The sequence below is a fragment of the Rattus norvegicus genome, chromosome 7 (genome assembly GCF_036323735.1).
Source record: "Rattus norvegicus strain BN/NHsdMcwi chromosome 7, GRCr8, whole genome shotgun sequence".
Classification (NCBI taxonomy): domain Eukaryota; kingdom Metazoa; phylum Chordata; class Mammalia; order Rodentia; family Muridae; genus Rattus; species Rattus norvegicus.
In genome coordinates this window covers 69,543,461-69,554,346 of record NC_086025.1, presented here as the reverse complement: position 1 = coordinate 69,554,346, position 10,886 = coordinate 69,543,461, and the positions used below count along the sequence as shown (strand labels likewise).

Sequence of the window (10,886 nt, the reverse complement as noted above, 5' to 3'; positions counted from 1 at the left end):
CTGGTATCTTAGATTCAGTGTATGTACATGTGTGTGTGCGTGAGTGCCTCTGTGTGTGGCCTGTGTCTGTGTGCACATGAGCGCATGCATGCACGAACCCAAGTGTGCAAATACTTATGTGCACTTGTTCATGGAGACCAGAGGTCAGCCTCAGGTGACATACCATAAGAGCCAACCATCTTGGTTTTTTTGAGACAGGACTCTCATTGAGGCCCAGAACTCCATGAGTAGCACAGGCTGTGCTGGCTGGCCAGGGAGACCCCCTGAAATCAGATATCTCCCACGGGCCAGAACCGCACATAGCCAGCATGCTTGGCTTTTTATTCGGATTCTGGGGATTGACCTCAGGTCTTTAAGCTTGCAATGCAAGTCCTTTACCAACTGAGCTATCTCTCCAGCCTTTTTATAATTCTTAAGTGAAGGAAATGTGAGATTTCTTCAAGTCAGGCAATAATCCTAAACACCGATTTGACATTGCGGGGGCAGGGGGGGTGCACGACGGATTTAGACTTAATTCTTGAACAGATGACCTTCTACAGGGTCATCTGGTGGGGTAGATGGTACTAGAACTCAGAGAACAGTGTTTAAAAGAAGTCACCTTGGTTGTATGACTGGAGTTGAGAGAGAGAGAGAGAGAGAGAGAGAGAGAGAGAGAGAGAGAAGCTATGTGAAAGAATGTTCCAGTACATGGGTGTATCATCATTTTCAGGTTTGATTGTACACAAGTCACGATAAGTCAAGGACTTATAAATAAGGCGTAAGCATTCAATCTGAATAATAACTCGGTAGGATCGAATATTAAAGTAGACTTGTAAGCCATGATTTGCTAACAAGTGGATTCAGATCTTCCCTGTAGCCGGAAACAAATTAATGCGCGTGGCACTTAACATATTTGTTTCTGCCTTTTAAATTTCTACTTAGTGGAGTCAATGGGACATGTATTTAGAAAAAGAGGTGAAAGTGCACGATGCTGGTAAGAGGGCGAGCCGCCGCCATGTGAGCCTCCCGCCTGCAGGGGGCGCGCCGTCACGAGGTGCAAGGCCGCTCTGCCCCGCGTGAGCTCCACCTCTGTGGCCGCCAGCGCCCCGCCCTCAGTCACTGGAGAGGAGGAGCTGCTGCCTTCATTGCTCCTTCAGGATCAGGTACCTGGGCCGGGGCTGTGGGCAGCAGCTGGACTGGAGCGAGTGACACCTGCCCTAAGGGCCGTGGAGCCCGGTGCGGGTCCGAGCGGCTTAGCCGCGGGCGATGATGGCGGGAGGGCCTAGGTCAGGCCTGGGAGATTGCACGGAGGATGCCCACGGATATTTCGGAGTCTCCTGGCAGCCCACGCCCCAGCCCTATGGCGACGTCCTTCCCAGGCCGGGATGCAGAGCATAGTTAGGAATTGTCATGTCCTTAGCTGGTCACGAGGAGTCCGCAGCCCTGGCGAGCGTGGGCACTGTGGAGGTCCGTGTGATCTGCCCAGACTGTCACACTGCCCAGGGCATTCTCGGTGAGACAAGGTTTGCACATTTTGTGCTTAGGCCTCAGGCGATCATCAACTTTCATACTTTGACACGCGTCATTAAAAAGCAGTTGGTTTCTCTCCGGAGAAGAAAACATTTATTCTTAACAGCATTCCACAGAATCTCGAATTGGCTGAGGAATGTAGTAAGTGTGTACTATTGAAGAGTAAGGGACACTGCTCACTCTTCAGAATGTGGCATGGTACTTAGGCGCTTCCCAAGGGCGCTCTCAGTGGTATGGTGGTTTTTATGTTGCAGTAGCAACTGGCTGTCTTCATGTCGGATATTGTGCCCACTAATGTGCCCTTTTAAAGTCTTTGCAACAGCCCTCACAAGTACCATCTCTGATTTGCAGATAAACTGAGGCACAGAGTCTAAATTAACCTGTCCAAGGCCAGACAGTTGGCAGAGTAAGTGGAATCAGAGACACACAAGACTTCACGCCAGCACCCTTTACCTTCCAAAGGTAGTGTTTCTTTTTTCTTTCTTTATTTTTTTTTCTTTTCTTTTTTTTTTTTTTTTTTTTTTTTTTGGAGCTGGGGACCAAACCCAGAGCCTTGCGCTCGTTAGGCAAGCGCTCTACCGCTGAGCTAAATCCCCAACCCCAAAGGTAGTGTTTCTTAAGATTTCTGCTTATTCAATCAGAGCTTTCAGGGACTAAGCCACTACCTAAAGACTATACATGGACTGACCCTGGACTCTGACCCCATAGGTAGCAATGAATATCCTAGTAAGAGCACCAGTGGAAGGGGAAGCCCTGGGTCCTGCTAAGACTGAACCCCCAGTGAACTAGTCTATGGGGGGAGGGCGGCAATGGGGGGAGGGTTGGGAGGGGAACACCCATAAGGAAGGGGAGGGGGGAGGGGGATGTTTGCCCGGAAACCGGGAAAGGGAATAACACTCGAAATGTATATAAGAAATACTCAAGTTAATAAAAAAAAATTCATAGTAGTAAATACCTAGGCAATTATTGTGCAAAATATATAGGACTCATAAATTGTACCTCTTGAAGAAAATATACAGAAATAAAGTTAGATAGTGTGGAAGTTTCTCTTCCATACAAAGTTTCTTATAATGGTGGAAAAAAAAAAAAGATTTCTGCTTATTGATAAAATTTGTAGCCTGAACTGGTTTCTCTTAGACTTATGCTATGACATTATGCCTGTGCCACTGTCGGTTTACTTTAAAGAGAAGTATGTTTGTTCATTAAGCTTTGTGGTGGTAGTAAGGTTAAATGTCCTGGGTTCTCACTGTTTCAGAATAGGTTGATTTGATGTAGAAGTGTGTCTGTGTTTGTTCGCACATCTTAGCTGTGTGTTCGTTAATTGTATTTTCACAGCAGCTCTATCGAGTGTGCGTTGCACACGCAGCATGGATAGAACTGCCACATGGTGGGTTATGAAGGACTCAGGGCACATTCTGTACAGCAAATGGAGTTGCTGACTGCATGATGAAGGAGTTTCACTGTGAGACTGGGGATGGTTGTTCCCCAATCCCAGAGACTGGGGCTTATAGAGTCTAAGTTCCTTTACTATTGCGGGGACTCCAGTCTAGCATGGTGGAGAAGGGACGGCGGCAGGGACATGAAGCAGCTAGTCGCACTGTAGCCGTGCAAGCCACTTTACCCGAGCAGAGGGCAGAGACTCAGCCCTGTGCTCCGCTCCATCTTCTCCATTTTGCCCTTGCTCCTGAAACAGTGCTGCCCACTGTGGGCCTTTCCACTCCAGCTGACCCAGTGGAGGAGCACTTCCTCGCCGAGACTCCCTTCTCAGGTGCTTCCTTGTGTCAAGCCAGCCACCACTGAGTCCCAATTTGCTTAGCTACATTAGGATTTAGCATAGAATTTAAGAGTTGCGTTGTCAAGAGCTGCCTGTGACATGGGGGCACAAGCCTTTAACACCAGTACTCAGGAGGTAGGGGCAGAGAGATCTCTGTGACTTAGAGGCTAGCCTGGTCTACATAGAGAGTTCCAGGACAGCCAGGGCTGTTACACAGAGAAATCCCGTCTTGTACTAACCACCCCCACCCCCCCAGAAAAAAAAAAAAAAGAATTGCATGGTCAGGGTTCATGCAGCAGCCCCACATCCTGTTTTTCATGGTGGGGCAATTCTAAGAACCAGGGGTGACCCAAGTCCTGATCTAATGGAGCTAACTTTCCCTTGCAGGAAGATGGCGACAATAAAATTATTTGCTTAAAAGTGGAAATAAATCCAGTTAATGGTAATGATTACTAAGAAAAAATCTAAAGCGAGGCTGTGGTAGGACATACTGGGAAAGGGACTTACAGTTTTGCAGTAAGAAATCGTGTCCGAGAGAATGTGCTGAAGTGACAGTGTGGCCATGCAGGGCCGCCCTCCAGCTGTCAGGGGAAAAGTATACAGCAATCACAGAAACCTAGAGAACACCAGCCTGTTGGAGACTAACAAGGAGCCACAGGCTTGAGCAGAGGGCAGAAGGGAGGAATGAAGCCAGAAGCCTAGTGGATGCTAGTAAGGGTCTACATAGGAAGGAGGAGGTGGACAGAGTGATTTGATCAGAAGAGCAGCAGGACCTGACTTAACGTGTTCAGGCTGACTGTAATTCCAAAGATGGGTCAGAGAGAAGGAAGTACCATAGCCCTTCACTGTTCCCGAGGATATAATCCAAGACCTCCAAGAATGTCTGGAACCTTGGATAGTACCAGGTCCTTTATATGAGGTGCTATTTCCCCTTATATGCTTGTACATGATAAAATTACTTAACAGGGGACACTGAAATTTAGCCCCAGCACGGGGAACCAGGCCTCCATTACCTGAGCCTTTGGGGGACACTTCCTATCCAGACCATAGTAGGTATGGCTAAAGGCATTGAGACTGCGTGACTAAGGAACTGAACGTTGATGTGACTGAGAGAGAACATTAAAGGACATAAGGAGAAACTGGAATAGTTGAGGGAAAGGGGTAAGAGTGGAGTGCAGGGAGAAAGGGACTGGCTGTGTTACCCGCTCACTGGATGAGCCCCACGATGGACGTGAGAGTGGCAGGTGACAAGATGGTCGTAAGAACAAGGTCGGGTGCTTGCCATAGAACAGAGGCAGGTAAGGCTTTGAGGCGTCACAGCCCTGCTTGAATGGAGTGGAGTGCAAACAGACACAAACAGCAACGTGTTACATGCAAGAGCTGCTTCGCCTGCCGTAGTTGAAACCATGTTTGTTTACATTGTAAAGTGATATACCTGGCTGCAGTAACTGCACTCTGCAGCTCTCAGCATTCTTCTGGGATTCATAGATAATTGTTTAAAGTCTCTCATCTAAATTAGCACTTTAGTGAGCTACAAGAAGAGTGATATGGGAAGTAAGGAGAAGGAGTGAATTGGAGCAGAAGCCTGTGGTAATGGAATAGGAAATGAGTAACCAGGGATCGGAGTGTGTTCTGAGTAAGAGCAGTGGGGAGGACCGTGTCAGACGCTGGCCTTGAAGCTGGCTGAAGAGCCTTAGCAACAGTTGTGCCCAAAGATTTCTCCCTGTGTGGCCCCTAAAGGCCACAGCAGAGACTGAAGGATATAAAAGAAATATCCACACGGTGAGGGAATGGGGACTCTGGACGGTCAGAGGTGCATTAGGATCAGGGGGTGGGACTTGAAGTCCAGGAAGGGCAGCTAAGATGGTGGTGCAGCCTGAGGGCCTCCCAGATGTATCTGTTTCTGAAGTGGTGGTCCACACCTACATCACCTGATAACCTGTAACTAAAAGCTCAGCTCAGCTCAGTACAGATAGAAGAGAAGCCGTGTAGGAGGGCTTGTTTGGATGAGTGAGTGTTGCTGGACAGACAGGCAAAGGCCAAGGACACGTTTACAAGCTGTCTTGAACCTGAAGCAAGCTTTAAATTGTCTCGGTCTCTTCTTATGCCTCTGTGGCTTAAGATACAAAACATTTATGATTCATTCATTTTCCAGAATCCAAAACTTGTGCATTCTGGGATATAATTTGTCCCATGAACTCAAAAATAAGAAACTTGTTATAGTATTTGGAGTCCATGAGATCATCGTCTTTTGAAAGCATCTTAAAGAACAATTCTCGTGTCATAATGACCTTTTCTTGAGTGCCAGAACAAAAGCTCAAAGTAGCAGTTATTCAGAGTTTAAATAAAGAATTGTTCAGTATTACCGTTTGTCGTGTCTCTAATGACAGGCCATACAGAACATTTACCATTCTTGCCGGTCTCCTTAGTATCAGTCAGAGGGTAAATGACAAGATGTGGCTTTAGGAGATAGTGAGTAAGTATGGAAGTGTGTATGTAAAGCAGCTAGGAGCTTTAGCTCCTGGGGTCTGAGTCTTCACTGGATGGTTCGTCCAGGAGGCGGTATTATTCAGCAGAGGACACGCCCTGGAAGACAGTGGGCCTGAGTGTAGTTGTTGCAGGGTGCACTCTGCAGTCGATGTGCTCTTTTCCTGTGTTGTCACCCTGACCTTTGAGCTTTCTGAGCAGTCCGTAAAGATAGTTCCTGAGTGGAGGCTGCAGAGACGGCTCTGTGGCTAAGAGAGAAGTCTGCTCTTCAGGACCCACTTATGTGAGGTGGCTCAAAGCCTTCCGTAACTCCAGCTCCAAGGGATCCTGCACCTCCGACCTCTCTTCACACACGCACAGAACTACCCCCACCATCTATCCATAATTCCTGGGAGCTGATCCGGAACTTGTCCCCGTCTCTGAAAGATCCTGCAGAGCACTCTGGGAGACTGAACCCGCCCATCGTCTCCCTTGCTAGGAGAGGCTGTGTATGGGCTGCCTCTGAGTCAGACAGAGACTCACTCTGACTCGTCCCTCTTCCACTTGAAAGTATTCTGCTGGGGAGACTCTGGGAATTGCTGGGTCTGCTTTGCCTCAGGTACAGGCATTCTCTACTTCCCACCCCACCATGGTTTCCTAAGCGACAGCAGCATGTACAAGATTCAGCTAAAACCTAACTTCTTCCTTTACTAGTCTTACTACATTGTGTGGGCTTGGAAATGTAGGGAGGTGAAAAACCCACATTTTCTTCTTACATCCAGATCCCCGAATTCATCCTCCCTTCACTAGGCATCAAAAGATGACCCCCTACATCTTATTGTCAAGAGAGAAGAGAGCCCAGCTCCCTGTAAAGCCTCAGACACTTCCTTTCAATCCTAGAGGCTTCAGCTTTAAAACAGCCAACACCTGTAGGTAGGTCCTTCTCCCAGTTCAGGGCCATTTAGCTAATGCTGTTAGCATCTGTTGGGGAAGTTGTCTGCTCATCCCTCTGCAGTTATGTGTAAGTGTGTGCAGCCAACGGACCAAGGCCACCACATGGCCTGTTGGCTCAGTAGAAAGTGTAAGAGTTGGGTTTTAAGGTATATGAAGGCCATTTGGTATAGTGAAAAGTACTATGATGTGTGTAGCCTCACGGTAGTCAGACGGCCCAGTGACGTCCACTAGACACTCTCCAAGGTTGTGTGACAGAAGAAGTTGCTCCCGTGTTGTTCAGACGGAGGCTTTGCCTGAAGGATGCCTGCTAAGTGCCTGCTAGCCCCTGTGCATGATTCTGTTTTCACACACAAGGCAAGGCGGCCTCCAAAACTAAGCCACGCTGCAGCCCGGATACCTCACAAGGTGGCGCTGTTGGCTATGAGAACCGCTGTGAACTCAGCCGTTGTCCATGAGTAACCCAGGGGCAGGACAGGACGCAGAGGTCCACCTCTCAGGCCCTTAGTGTTCATGCAGTGTAGTATAGATCATAAACTGGAAAGGACCCCTTTGCAGTTAGAGCTCTTTTTTTTTTTTTTTGGTTCTTTTTTTCGGAGCTGGAGACCGAACCCAGGGCCTTGCGCTTCCTAGGTAAGCGCTCTACCACTGAGCTAAATCCCCAGCCCCACAGTTAGAGCTCTTAAATGCATAAGTACATAGTAAAGATTCTAGAAAACAAAATATTAGCCTACCCAAACTACCAAGTAGTACTTTTGTGGAAATTGGACATTTTATTTAGACTTATTTAAATCTATTGTCTTTTCTAAAAGTTGAGTTGTGACTAAACTCTAGTCAGTAAATCAATAAAAAAAATTCTAAATATTGCTAGAATACAGTAGACATCCCTGTTTTAGTGTTGTTAGTTTCTTGTTGGCAGAGGGGAAATTGGGTAAGGGTTCGTTTGTTATCTCAGACAGTGAGAAAGGCTTAGGTCAAGTGCAGGAATCCAGTCACTTCCCGTACACTGGAGGACACTGTCAAAGACTTTGTTATTGTTGTTCCACAAGAACTTTCTTGTACTCAGTGATGACAGGGCTGCTTCCTGTGGAGCAGGCCACACGGCTGAGCTTTATTGTTGTTGAGGTGAGGGGAGTCCATTTGGAATGTGAGTACGTGTGCCTGCTCCCTTCCTGAGACCTGCGGTACGGTACGCACGCGTACCCTTGGGTTAGGACCAGTCACTGCTCACTGGGCGGTCTCTGGATCTAAGTTAGGGTTCTGAGTGCACACTGGCACGGTTCGGTTTCCTGAAGCGCTTGCCTTCTGCTCATTGCAGTTGTATTCTATGTGGAAGTCCCTGGACTCCTTTATAGGGATAAGAACAACCAGCACCACAGACTCCAGGTCGGACTCCCTCTCCCCCACACTGCTTCCCTCTCTCTGTGATGTTAGGTAGGGTATGCAGTGAGGTCTGATGGCTCCCCCATGCCGCCTACTCCCAACATGCCAGTTTTGCTTATAGTTTGCTCCAGCGTCCTAGCTTTAATACCTGCTTCTAATTGCTCCTCCGTAGGCATGATGCCACCAGTGCATTTGAACCAGGGGAGTAGCACTTTGATGCTTTCCCAGTGACTTTCAAAATGAAAGACAAATCCATACTGTATGTACTTGATTATTAATACTGGATAGAGAAAGACATGTAAGGTTATCAGCACAGCCCATACTAAGACACAGGGCCTTTCCGTTAGATTCTGGCCATGAAGCATTTGATCCTAGAACTTCTATACTTCGATCCAAGGCTGTGAATTCAGAATTTGGTATGTAAACGAGAAGCATGTTGGATAGACCTTTCCATCGAGTCTGGCTCTCAGGCTTCCACCCAAACCTCCTTGCTTGTTATTTGGCTTTAGGTCACAGCTGAGGCCTGAGGGGGAGCGACCATCAGTGCTGCACACAGTTCTTACTGACGCTGCACCACCCCTCACGCCTCACAGCACATGTCTTGGCAATGCCCACAAGTCTGCCTGTGGACAGGCCTCGTGCTCACTGCCCTTTACAAACAGAGCCCTCGTGAACAGCCAGTGTGCTTTCCCGGGCTTGGCTGCTACTCTAGGCATTGTGCTTTTACTATGCCAGCTCTTTTTTCTGGAGGTTTTCCTCCCTACTAGATGTCACCCCATTGCTAGAAGCTGCTCTGTTACCAAGGGATGGATATGCCTTGCAAGCTCATGTCTGCACAGCAGGCCTGGGACAGTACTAACCGCAGACCGAGGACTAGGTCATACAGCTGGGAAGGATCCAAGCTGGCTTTACTCCCAGGCGGTGCAGCACCACACACATCCGGATGGAGTGGCCAAACTCTGACAGCTTCCAGCAACAAGAAAACGGCTCTACAGTCCTGAGAGCTGCTCCTCACACTGGTCAGACTTCACGTCTCTCCCTCCTGCTTTCTCTGGGATAGTGCAACCAGCTAACGTGACATATTCCAGGCTCAGTGAGTGTTTACTGATTGAGACTTCCCTTGTGTGATCCAGGCTGCTGCCCAGCACCCTGCTTCAGCAGTCCTTCATAGGCATGGTCAGACAGGGCACCCTGCTGCTGAGGGAAATCGGAGGGTGGGCGGCAGTGCTGGAAGAGCAAGGCTGTGCAGGAAGACCAACTGCTGCAGAGATGAGGAAGGGCAGAGAGGAGATACAGGCCAGGGAGCCAGGCGATCTGTCTGGCTGAGCTATACGCTTGGGCTCTTTGTTTACCCTTCCGCCTCTTTCGTTTCTTTCTAAGAGTTCTTTATAGAGCTAGGGATGTGGCTCAGTGATTGATCCTTGCTTATGCAAGGCCCTAAGTTCAAATTTTGTGGCTCTGGAAAACTTACTTATCCAAAATTAGAGGTTAGCTTCCATTTACTTTGTGGAGAATATGTGTTCAGAGTTCCAGAGGCTGAGGGTAACTTCCAGAGCCTGGCTCCTCCCTGTAGATGACACATGGAGGTCTCTTTCTCGCCTGCGCTTTGTCACAACTCCACGCCACGCCCCTCCGCTCTCCTCACTCACAAGTTAGTCACTTGGTGGCCTGGCCGGTTGCTGCTTCACCTCAGGTGTTCTGGGGAGTGTGCACAGGCCTGTGGCCTGCTCTGTGTCATAGAACAGCATGCTCTTTCTCACTGCACCTTGCTGTAGGTCAGGTTTCTTGTTCTCGACCCTTCTGGGTTCCGTACCGTTTCTTTGCTGAACCTCGTTAGGAATTCAGACACAGCTCTGGGTGTCGTGGGGGAACATTTCACCTTGCACCTTCCCCGTGTGTTCTGCTGTGAACTTCTTCATGGCCTGAGACACTCAGGGAGCTGTGGCCTGCACCTCCCTGACCAGGGGGAGAGGGCTGTCTGTAGGGAGTCTTAACTGTGGGGTTAAGGTGAGCAGTCCCTCCAGCATGGAGAAACTTCTCACCTTAGAGCAGACTAGAAGGGCTGACTCTTCCCCAGCCTGGGCCTCACCAGAAGAATCCCAGCCTGCTAACCAGAAGGGCTGAGTCAAAACACCCAGTAGGTAGGTTTCTAGTGTTATTTCTTACAGAGTGTAGCCAACGAATCTCTGCTCTTGAGAATACTTGGTAAATGCACTTATATTTCCAAAATATTTTATGTTGGGTTTTTGTTGGTCTCATTTTCTGCTCCAGTCCAGTGAGGGGTAGGGGGAGAGGGGGGTTAAGAGAAGGCTCTCGCAGAAGAACTGCTAACTACTTTATAAAATAAAATATTAAGGTGGAATTATGTGTGTGTGTGCGTGTGTGTGTGTGTGTGCGCGCATACGTGTAGATAACTACTACATGGAAACTATGCCTTTTTAATTTTTTTTTCTTTTCTTTTTTTCGGAGCTGGGGACTGAACCCAGGGCCTTGCGCTTGCTAGGCAAGCGCTCTACTACTGAGCTAAATCCCCAGCCCCTGCCTTTTCAATTTTTTTTTAAAAGATTTATTCATTTATTATATATAAGTACACTGTAGCTGTTTTCAGACACACCAGAAGAGGGCATCGGATCTCTTTACAGATGGTTGTGAGCCACCATGTGGTTGCTGGGAATTGAACTCAGGACCTCTGGAAGAGTAGTTGGGTGCTCTTAACCGCTGAGCCATCTCTCCAGCCCTGCCTTTTTAATTTTTAAAAAATATTTTCTAGATTTATTTTATGAGTGTCACTGTTTTGCTTACA

General features: G+C 48.2%; 1 protein-coding gene across 5 annotated transcripts in view; it reads left to right on the top strand.

The window, feature by feature from the left end:
• Positions 1-1,035: 1,035 nt before the first annotated feature.
• The window catches only part of Ankrd46 (ankyrin repeat domain 46), a 21,009-nt gene continuing 11,158 nt past the window's right edge, over positions 1,036-10,886 (top strand). The window contains exons 1-2 of one of the 5 annotated variants that reach the window (NM_001013948.2): positions 1,070-1,142; positions 1,861-1,971. The gene's annotated coding sequence lies outside the window, so the exon portion shown is untranslated. The other 4 variants (XM_006241530.5, XM_063263262.1, XM_006241531.5 and 1 more) reach the window with 4 other exon arrangements.